This window comes from Gossypium hirsutum, chromosome A11 (genome assembly GCF_007990345.1).
Source record: "Gossypium hirsutum isolate 1008001.06 chromosome A11, Gossypium_hirsutum_v2.1, whole genome shotgun sequence".
In the NCBI taxonomy this organism is placed as follows: domain Eukaryota; kingdom Viridiplantae; phylum Streptophyta; class Magnoliopsida; order Malvales; family Malvaceae; genus Gossypium; species Gossypium hirsutum.
Window position 1 is genome coordinate 120,060,999 of NC_053434.1, and position 8,855 is coordinate 120,069,853.

An 8,855-nucleotide genomic window follows, 5' to 3' on the forward strand; every position below is an offset into this window, starting at 1 on the left:
ATAATATTACTTTGCATTAGCTACATAAAGGAAAACTATATCGTATGTTAAATATTTAAAAAATGATTTAATTATTATTTAAAATTTTTTTATTATAATATTTAAATTGATAAGTTAATATATTTTATTTATATTTAATAATTTAAATAAAAATATTATTTTATACTAATTACTCCAATTAAAAGTATAATATCTAAAAATTTTAATTAATATTAATAAAATCACAATGTATTAGAAGCAATTAATTATAAAAATAGATATGATAATGTAAAGAAAAACAGTAAAACACAAACCGTCCAACACTTATTACTCATTAATGATTATAGGCTCCATTTTGTCAACTCTCACCTTCTTAGAGTCTTCCTGGAAAGAGCATCTATAACTCCAAATTTCCACACCTACTCCCTTCCATAGCTATTATTATACTGATAGATTCATTTCGGAAATTAAAGCAGAAATTTCTTACATAAGTCCTTTGTTTTTCCCTCGAATTTTCATCTGTTTTTCTCCTTTCTCATGCTCATATACTTATCGTTTCTACTTTGTTTCTGAGGTATTGAGCCGTCTATTTTCTGTTTTGAACATTACATCCACATATTTTTTCTTCTCATACATCCTCATGTCGTTATTACTTTCGACTTCCTCATCCATTTCTAGAAAGAAGTACGATGTGTTCTTGAGTTTTAGAGGTGAAGATACCCGCAAGAGCTTTACGGATCATCTCTACGATGCTCTAAATAGAACTGGGATCGTCACTTTTAGAGATGATCCAAAGTTGGAGGCTGGTGAAGATCGCACCGGAACTCTTGAAAGCAATTCAGCAATCATGGTGCTCGGTAATCGTTTTTTCCGAGACCTATGCCCTTTCTGGTTGGTGCTTGGAGGAGCTTGCGGAGATTGTTAAACAAAAAAAAGGCAAGACTCATAAAGTATTTCCAATTTTCTACCATGTGGATCCATCCGATTTAAGAAAACAAAAAGGAAAAGTTGAAGAAGCCTTTGCCAAACACGAAGAAAGATACAAGGAAGATAAAGACAAGATCCAAAAGTGGCGAAATGCTTTGACTGAAGTGGCTAACATCTCGGGATGGCATTTAAATAATAGGTATTTCTTTCTTTTCTTCTCTATTTCCTATTTTTAATGACTACAAAATTGTGTTTTTATTGCATCTTATTTTTTATAATTTTGTTTTTAATTAAGAATTCCCATATTTCAACTAACAAGCAAGTTGTGTATTTTGATGCTATAATATATCTTACTGTCTTATTCTTGCTTTTTGTTTGCTTCCAACCATATTATACTTCATGATTCACTGAACTAAAAATGAAAGAGTGCATATCGGAATTTAATTTCTTTGTAGACACGAATCAGAGTTTATTGGAGACGTTGTTAAGAAGATATCAGCAAAATTATGTCAGACATATCCGGTTGTTCATGATGAGTTGGTTGGAATTAGTTTACGTTTGGAGGAGTTGTATTCGAAAATAAACATTGGGGAAGACGATGTCCGCATTATAGGAATTTGCGGAATGGGTGGCATCGGTAAAACAACTCTTGCAAAAGTTGCTTACACTCAAATGTTACCTCATTTTGAAGGTAAATGTTTTCTTGCTAATATTCGAGAAGTTTCAAACAAACATGGACTTGTTTCTTTACAGAAACAACTTCTTTCTCAAATCTTTCCGGATGAACGCTTCAATTTTTTTAATGTTCATGAAGGGAATGCCATAATTAGCCGCAAGTTGTCTAGAAAAAAGGTTCTTATGATTGTTGATGATGTTGATAACGTACAACACTTGAAATGCTTGGTTGGAAGGCGTGATTGGTTTAGTTTAGGGTTGTAGGATCATTGTAACAACAAGAGATGAACACTTGCTCCGATCTTATCGAATTAGTGATGTATATAAGCCTACAACATTGAATCCGGACGATGCACTTAGGCTTTTCAATTTGAAAGCTTTTGATAGTGACACAATGCCGAAATATGGTATTATTGAGCTTTCTAAACATGTTATACATTATGTTGATGGTCTCCCCTTAGCTCTTGAAGTTTTGGGTTCATTTTTGTGCGGTAGAGATATAGTTGAATGGATAAGTGCAATCAAAAGACTTGAACAAGATTCTAACAAAGAAATTCTTGACACACTAAGAATTAGCTTTGATGGATTGGAAGAAAGGGAGAAGAATATTTTTCTAGATATAGCATGCTTTTTCAATGGGGAGGAGAAAGATTTGGTAATGAAAGTATTGGATGGTTGTGAGTTTTTTCCCGATATTGGAATCGATGTTCTCATTAAGAAATCTCTCATAAAAGTCAGTGATGACAACCGATATTTGCATATGCATACCTTGGTGCAAGAAATGGGAAGAAAAATTGTTGAAGAAAGATGTATTAATAAACTTGGAAAACGTTGTAGATTGTGGAAGGAAAGAGATGTCCATCATGTCCTAACAAAAAACACGGTAAACTATTCAACAAAAATTACATACAAAATTGTTATTGAATTACTCTGGTTAAAAAATATTTTATTTAGTATATTTCAACCAAAAGAATGTGATAATGTTGAACATGTGCATAAATTTTCAAAAGTTTTATTACATAATTTATTTTGTTTTCTTATTGTCTATTCTTGATTATTTTTAGGCTACCGAAGTTATTGAAGGTATGATCATCAACAATAAAAGGTAAGAAAACATACGTATAAAATTGTCAATATGTACTATTAATATTGTTATTATTTTTTTTGTAAAAAATCCAATAAAAATGACAAAAAAACCCTTTTGGCGTTGCTTGATAGAGTGGAAAGAAAATTAAAAAGATGAAAAACTGAAGAGATAGAAAACTAGAATGATGGAAAACTAGAGTGGAAAGATGGAAAATATATTTCTCTCTCCTCACTATTGCTTGGTATAGCGAGAAGTGGGAAGGTAAGAAAATAAACCATTTGAAAATAAAATTTAGAAGGTTTGATTTTTATGCATTATAATAGAAATTGATCTATTATATTTTTTTTTATTTTTTTTTCTGATCAAACACAGTTAAAATTTATTTTCTTTTCACTTTTCTACTAAACTAAACACCCCTTTGATTCTTAATTTTTAGATGTAATAACAATATATATTAATGAACTAGGTTATAAAATATCGTTAAAAGTTTTCAAAAAAAAAATCCAAGTGATGTCATCATTTGGTTCATGATAATGCATAGAATTACACGTCAATGCACCAAACATGAATCAAAATATTAGTTCTAGTTTTTTTAGGCTTAGGTAACTAAAATTCTAATGAAATATTAGATAGAGTGTTGTCTAATATTTTCAATGATATCTCAATACCATATTCGGCTATGCACAAGATATAAGTATTTGATACAACTACTTAAAAAAAACAATATTCATGCAACATAACTTTTAGATATTCAATGTTTTTGTATATTTTGAAATTTATTATTGTTTTGCTCATGGTTATTAGGGAACCGAGTAAGATACTCAATTTGAGTGCCGATACATTCTCAAAGATGAAAAACTTGAGATTGCTCAAAGTGCTTTGCGTATCAAATTGTGATGATCTCCAATATCTTTCTAATGAACTACGGCTTTTAGATTGGAAAGGGTGTCCTTTAAGATACTTGCCTTCAAGTTTCCAACCAGACAACCTTGTCGCACTTCTTTTACCATATAGTCACATTGAACAACTATGGAAAGGAAATAGAGTAAGAATTAACTCATCGTTTTAGCTTATTTTAATACAAATAATTAAACTTTGATTAAGGTAAAGAAAACAAAAATTAGCATTATTCTGTTTTCTGTCTAATTTATTATTGTCTTCAACAGCCATTATATAAGTTGAAAAAGATCGACCTTAAAGGGTCCCAAAACCTGATCAAGACACCAGACTTCACAACAGCACCAAAACTTGAAGCTTTGATTATGGAAGGTTGTATCAGATTAGTAAATGTCCATCCATCAATCGGAGTGCTTAAGATGCTTAAACTTTTGAATTTAAGAGACTGCAAAAGTCTTAGGAATCTTCCAACCAGAATTGGAATGGAATCTCTTGAAACATTAATTCTTTCAGGTTGCTCAAATCTTGTAAGGTTTCCGGAGATTGATGGGAAAATAGAACATCTAAAAACTCTTGATCTTTCTAGTTGTTATAAAATTGAATATTTGCCAGTGAACTTGCAGCAAATAGAGTTTTTGGAAAAGCTTGACTTGAGTGAAACAAGCATAACAGAGCCACCATCCTTCATTTTTCATTTGAAAAATCTTAAAATTCTATCTTTCAATGGGCGCAAGGGACCATCGTATAAGTCACGACCAAATTTGCCTTCTCTTTTCAAGGTAATCCAAGGAAGAAGGACGAATCCCATGGCTCGGATGTTGCCTTTGTTGTCAGGTTTGAGTTCATTAAGAAGCCTAAATCTAAGGGACTGCAATCTTTGTGAAGGAGATATTCCACGTGATTTTTCTGGTCTATCCTGTTTGATGATTCTTGATCTTAGTGGTAACAATTTCATCAGCATACCTGCATCTCTTACTCGGCTCTCGAAGCTTTGGTTTCTTGATTTGTCAAATTGCAACATGTGCACTCTTGGTGAAGCAGATATTCATGGTCTATCCTCTTTGAGTCATCTTTATCTTAAGGGTAACAATTTCATCACCATTCCTTTGGCTCTTACTCAACTTAGCAGGCTTAAATCGCTTGAATTATCATACTGCACAGAGCTTAAATCCTTGCCTGAGCTTCTAACAACTATAGCAGATGTGATTATAGATGGTTGTGCTTCACTTGAATTAGTTGCAAGTCCATCAAAAGTATGCAACTTAGTGGATGAGGCTCTCGTTTATGCCATTAACTGCTTCAAATTGGCTGAGAATATCAATGCATTAACACTGCTCAGAAAACATCTTAAGGTCGACTAATCTATTTTCTCCCTTACAAAATGTCATACTTGAGAATTTATGGTTTTAGTTACCAAACGACTTGTGTTTTATTTTGCAGGCTTTTGCAAATTCAAGAAAAATGTTTGCTATTCTTATGCCCGGAAGTGACATCCCAGAATGGTTTAGCCACCAAAAAAGTGACTCTTCAATTAAGATACCCCTTCCGAAAGATAGTCAATGGATTGGAGTTGCTTCTTGCTGCATTTTTGTCAATAATGATTCTTCAAGAGATTACGAGATTATCAGTTGTTGTGCATGTATCAATTTCAGAAATTCTGAACAAGCCAGCCGTGATGGATCTATTTTTCGAGGTAGAAATCGTAGAATGATTGGTGGGACAGGCTGGCAGGTGGGGCCCATAATAAAAGATCACCTTTTTCTTCATTATTGGTCGCGTGATCAACTATATCCAATTTCCATGGAGTATAAATATGGTCATTGTGAAACCAATAATTTACGGGCAACAGATTGCTTAGATCATAAATGCGATGAGCTTGAGCTGTCTTTCTCAGACCTAGATGTTGAAGACAATGCTAAGGTGAAGAAGTGTGGTGTTAGAATAGTGTATGAGAAAGATTTGGAAGAAATAAAAGAGTTGCAGTGCCATACCACTCAATTTTCTCCAAATTTTGAACACACCCACCAACACTCTATTCACAACGATGGATCAGTAGATAACACTTCTCACATAAAACGAAAAGCTAATATCTACGATGAAGCGGAGGAAGAAGGGCCGCAACCGAAACGGATGCAGAAGTTTTTCAATTTTATAATGGGCCAACCGGGGAAGAAGCATTAACTGTGGTAAACTACTAAACCAACCTCCTATTGATTTTTTTTTTGTTTTACACATTTATATTGTTTGTATTTTTAATTTCATTTAAAGTAATATTCTAAATTTATTTAGGAACGAGATACGATCCTTCCATTATATATCCAAAAGTTTTAAAATTTTTATTCATACTCATATTGAACATGAGCACATATTCTATGCATATCGCAAATGTTGATAACATAAATTTTTATACCATTTAAAATTTTAGTAACTTAATTCATTCATTCATAGTTGAAATGTGTACATTTATATTAGTTTATTTTTTATTAAATTTTTATTTTCATATTATATATATATTCACTTACATCTATTTTTTATTTATAAGTAGAAGTAAATATAATCAATTTGAGACACAAATGTAGAGAAAAAAGAATATCTTCCACGACAAAGCACGTAATCAAAATGTGAAAATCCTCTAATGAGAATTAGATCATAATTTCACTTGAGTTAATAACTATCATTTTTATTTGAGATTAATTTATGTGTTCAATTTAATCGGTCAAAATTATTTTTCTATATTTGAAAGATTAAATATAAGTCTTTAATTAGTACTTAAATAGGTTAAATTCCTTTTAATAAAAGTTCCATTTAAATTTCATGGCTTGAAGTACAAATAATATTATTTCAACTCTTCAATTTATATTTTTTACAAAGTATTTATGTTTAGACATTTATTTTTAACACTTATTCAAATATGAATATAAAGTATATTCTTTTAATTAATTGGAAAATCTTTTCTGTGTGAGAAACATATTCATATCCAATATATTTTTTAAAATTCAATAGATTCATTTTTGTTCTTGTTTAAAGTGAGCAAGATTTTCAACGATTATGTTTTCCGTGATATTAACAAAAAATTCTCTATTTGAAGTAAATTAATATACCAGTGATACAGATTATCCCAATGCAACAAAAATAATCTTGGTCTTTTATGTTTATCCCTTAGACCGATAAAAACATGAAAGTCTGCTCAAAGGATCGTGCAAGTGAAGGACCAGCAAAGATTATCAGGTTGAAATGGAAGCAGACACTTACATAATTATATGCTCGGATTAATTTTGAGAATTTTTAGAGGAGTCAAAATTAAATTACAATTTTTACAATAGTAAAAATATAACTTAACTATTTTAATAACTTATATCTTTATAAATTTTTAATGATTGAATCAAATTTTTATCAATTTTTGGGAGATTAAAGTATAATTTCACCTTTACTAATTTAAAATTTTAAATATTAAAAAAAGTCTAAAAATGTAAATTTTAAGGAGATTATATGGTCGGATGAATTTTGAGAATTAAAATTGGATAGAGATTATGTTAATATATAATTAGATGTTTTTTTTACATATAATGTAATGTAAATTATATTATATTATTTTAAATGAAATTTTTTCAATTTGTTATTTGCAAAATGTAAATTAAAATAGTAATCTAATTGTAATGTCAATAAAACCTTTTAAACTAGGCAGGTTCTTAGAGTTTATAATTTTAACAATTTGACCCTTATTTTTTTCTTTTCAACAATTTAACCCTCAAAATTTTATTTTGAGTCAAATTATGAATTTTTTATAGCAAATGTCCATTAAACCAATAATTTAATGATATTAACGTGAGATGAATAATGAATTCATTTTAATTCAACATTAAACTTTTCAAGTATCATCTCATTTGGACCATCTTTTCCTCTAACTTGAATAGAGGATAGATTGAAGGAAATTCCATTTGATTGGTGCGCAATTTTCCTCTGACTTGATTAGAATGATATTATCAAATGTTCTGACTTGATTAGAATGAAATTATGAAATGTTCACTGTCGTAACTATTTTTTGGAAAAACAGGAATCGACTTAGATTTTGAAAAATGAAAACGAAAAACGGGAGTCGCCACCAATCTTTTTTGATGAGGTGTGATCGGATCACCTTAAATTAATCATTTTAATAAAAGTCAAGATTTACTAAAACGATAATTTTTGGTCTACGAAAAATCAGAAAACGATTTCGGGAATCGGTTACGCACGAGGAAGGATTAGCACCCTCGATACGCCCAAAATTGGTACGTAGTTGATTAATTAATGTCTTAGTGTCGAAGATTTGAAAACTTGAAAGAATTTAAAATACGATCCCTCTTTATATTAACGCTAAAAATGATTAAATAAATTAAAACGGATGTTAAGGACTCTCTCATCTCGAAGTAATAAAATATCATGCCCAGTAAGTTAGGACACGACACCTCGAACTTTGAGACTGAGCTTGCCTTTTATTTAAAATTAATGTATTTTAACTCCTTTTAAAAAGGATATTCGGTTAATGAGGGTGAACGAGGAAAATTGAAACCCAGTAAGTTAGGGCACGTTTCCTCGAATTCCCGAACACCGAATATTACCTTTATTTGCTAAAAATCTTATTTCGAGGTAACAGAATGTCATACCCGGTAAGTTAGGGCACCACACCTCATATCTCCGAAAAAAAGCATTTTTAAAACTCGTATTGTGGTTTAAAAGAATATTCCGTTATTTTGGTTAAACGAGAAAAATCGAAACCCAGTAAGTTAGGGCACGATTTTCTCGAAATTCCAAATACGGAGTATTGCCTTTATAAAAGAAGTAATTTTGGGTTGGATAAAACATAAATTCGTAATAAAACGAGATAATAGAGAATGCATGAGCAAATAAAAAATTTTAGTATTGATGGGCATAACATAAACACGAATGTGAACGATAGCAATGGTTAGAGCACAAATAAATGAATAAAAAGAAAATAACGAACAAGCTAGGAAATATTTGAAATTAGAAAGAACTAGTAATAAATAAACAATCATTATGTAAAACCAACGAGTGATAGTATAGTAATGATGATAACAATATTAATAATAGTAATAATACAAATAATAATTTTGGAATGATGTATGAAAGTGTATATATGTATGTGTATATATAAATAAGTAAATAATATATAAAGTGAGTGAAGAATAAAAAAATAAAATAAGTGTATTTAAAGAGTAATGGATAAAAATATAATAATAATACAATGGCAGTAATAATGATAATAATAAAGTAATAAATCATAATGATAATA

The 8,855-nt window shown here is 30.1% G+C and overlaps 1 pseudogene; it reads left to right on the forward strand.

Annotated features, from left to right (window-relative positions):
* The first annotated feature begins 334 nt into the window (after window positions 1-334).
* Window positions 335-5,908, forward strand: LOC107962391 (TMV resistance protein N-like; annotated as a pseudogene).
* The last annotated feature ends 2,947 nt before the right edge of the window (window positions 5,909-8,855 follow it).